The 2,936-nt window shown below is 40.3% G+C and overlaps 1 non-coding gene across 1 annotated transcript; it reads right to left on the bottom strand.

Annotated features, from left to right (window-relative positions):
- Positions 1 to 203: 203 nt before the first annotated feature.
- On the bottom strand, positions 204 to 310 carry LOC127077804 (small nucleolar RNA R71). Its single transcript, XR_007787577.1, has one exon. It is a non-coding gene; the product is annotated as a small nucleolar RNA R71 (small nucleolar RNA).
- Between the last annotated feature and the right edge of the window lie 2,626 nt (positions 311 to 2,936).

The raw sequence follows: 2,936 nt of genomic DNA, 5'->3' as shown, positions 1-2,936 counted from the left end.
ATTTAAAAATATTTCTTCAATTAGCAGATACTTTTAAAACCAATGGAGCTTCTCCTGAGGCAATACGTTTAAGATTATTTCCTTTTTCCCTCAGAGATAAAGCCCTATCATGGTTAGATTCCCTTCCACCCAATTCCATTACGACTTGGGATAACCTTAGAAGAGTTTTTCTTGCTAGATATTTCCCCCCGAGTAAGACCGCCATTCTTCGAAACCATATAACTAGATTTACCCAAAACCAAGGAGAATCGTTGTTCGAAGCTTAGGAGAGATATAAAGAGTTGTTACGAGCATGCCCACATCATGGCTTAGAAAATTGGTTAATCATTCAAACCTTCTATACTGGACTTCACTATAACACAAAGATGACCATCGACGCTGCCGCAGGCGGTGCTCTGATGAACAAACCTTATCCTGAAGCTAGTGCCCTCATCGAAGACATGGCTCAAAACCATCAATCATGGGGAGTCGAACGAGCGACAGTTGAGAAGAAGGAAGCCCAAGGAGGAGTGCATGAACTGAGCTCTATAGACATGATGCAAGCTAAAATGGACGTATTAGCCCTTAAAGTCGAACATATGTACACAAACCCGAATACTGTAGCCGCAGTTTCGTCGGATTGTGAGATATGTGGAACCAAAGGACACCAATCTGCAGAATGCAGTCTATTAAACGAAACCCACTTTGAGCAAGTGAACTACACCCAAGGGAACCCATATTCGAATACCTATAACCCTGGATGGAGGAATCACCCGAACTTCTCTTATAAAAACAATAACCCTATTCAAAATAATGCACCTCCGAGACCTAGTTATCAAGCCCCTAGATCAAATCAACCTATGCTACCTGTACCACCAAAGCCGAGCCTTGAGAAAATTATGGAAAATTTTATCACCGCTCAAACCTAACAAAACAAGGAGTTCATGAACCAAAACATTCATGTTAACGAATTGATTACTCAGTTAGGAACCAAGGTTGACCAAATAGTTACTCATACCAAGATGCTTGAAACTCAGATCTCTCAGGTAGCTTTAAACCAAGCCCCTTAGACTACACCTGGACGACGATTCCCTGGACAACCCCAACAAAATTCGAGAGGACAAGCCAATGCCATTACCCTACGAAGTGGGAACGCTTATGATGAGCCACCAAACCCAAGATTGAGTGAACCCGAAACTCCTAAGGAATGTACCAAACCCCCGGACAAAGTAAAGGAACCAGAGGAATCTGAAAACCAGGGAGGTCGAGAAAAAGGAGAAGAACCTAAAGATAAAATTTACGTACCACCCCCGCCGTATAAACCACCTATACCATATCCGCAAAGACTCAAACAAACCCAGATCAATAAATAGTATCAAAAATTTATTAAAGTTATAGAAAAACTTCATGTAGAAATCCCTTTCATAGAAGCCATCACCCAAATACCTTCTTATGCAAAGTTTCTGAAAGACATCCTTACCAACAAACGTAGACTTGACGATCCGAAGCCTTTGGAATGTAATGCTATTTCCGAGGACAAATTAGCAAAGAAAGATAAAGATCCTGGAAATTTCTCCATTCCTTGTCTTCTGGGTAATCATATCATCGATAAAGCTTTTCTAGACTTAGGAGCTAGTGTGAGCTTAATGCCTTTAGCAGTTTGTGAGAGGTTAAACTTAGGAGAATTACAACCCACTAAGATGTCACTTCAGTTAGCCGATAGATCTGTCAAGTATCCGATAGGCATTTTAGAAGATGTTCCTGTTAGGATAGGTCAGTTATTTATCCCTACTGATTTCGTTGTCATGGACATCAAAGAGGACAATGATATACCAATCCTTCTAGGTAGACCATTCTTATCGACTGCAGGAGCCATAATAGATGTCAAGAAAGGAAAGTTGACATTTGAGGTAGGTGACGAGAAAATAGAATTTATACTTTCGAAATTTCTTATGGCACCTGTGATGGGAGACTCGTATTATGCCTTAGATATCATTGATGAATGTGTTAGAGAATTAGAACAAAAAGAAATTATAAAAACAATTAAGTTACCATCAACTCTCATAAGGGAAGATGATGACTTTAAGAAACCCTACATCGATGATAACCTTTACGAATGTTTATCCCTTACCCCAGATCCTTTGCCATGCCCTAAGAAACCAACCTTAGAACTTAAGGAACTGCCTAAGAACCTGAGATATGAGTTCCTCGATGAAAAGATGAACCGTCCAGTGATAGTTAGCGCTACCTTGAGCCATGAGGAAACGAACCAACTTTTAGACGTTTTACGAAGACATCCCTCAGCCTTAGGATATAATATCTCTGACCTGAAAGGTATAAGCCCATCCGTATGCATGCATCGGATTTCGCTAGAAGAAGATTCAAAACCCTCTAGGGAGCATCAGAGAAGAAAAAACCTTATAATGAGTGATGTTGTTAAGAAGGAAGTTCTTAAGTTACTTGAGGCATGTATACTCTATCAGATCTCGGATAGTAAGTGGGTGAGCCCTGTGCATGTAGTACCTAAAAAGGGAGGCATCACAGTCGTGCAAAACGATAAAGGCGAACATGTAGCAAAACGTTTAGAAGGAGGATGGAGGATGTGTATAGATTATAGAAAATTAAATAAAGCAACTAGGAAGGATCATTTCCCTTTACCATTTATAGACCAAATGTTGGAGCGTCTAGCCAGACACTCTTACTTCTGTTATCTAGATGGATACTCTGGATTTTTCCAAATACCTATTCACCCCGAAGATCAAGAAAAAACTACCTTTACATGCCCTTATGGAACTTTTGCCTACAGACGAATGCCTTTCGGCCTCTATAACGCCCCAACTACTTTCCAACGCTGCATGATGTCAATCTTTGCAGATTACCTAGATGGTATCATGGAAGTGTTTATGGATGATTTCTCGGTTTGCGGATTCGATTTCCACAATTGTCTTGCTAACCTT

Source organism: Lathyrus oleraceus, chromosome 4, assembly GCF_024323335.1.
Source record: "Lathyrus oleraceus cultivar Zhongwan6 chromosome 4, CAAS_Psat_ZW6_1.0, whole genome shotgun sequence".
NCBI lineage: Eukaryota > Viridiplantae > Streptophyta > Magnoliopsida > Fabales > Fabaceae > Lathyrus > Lathyrus oleraceus.
This window is presented reverse-complemented; position numbering and strand designations above follow the sequence as displayed.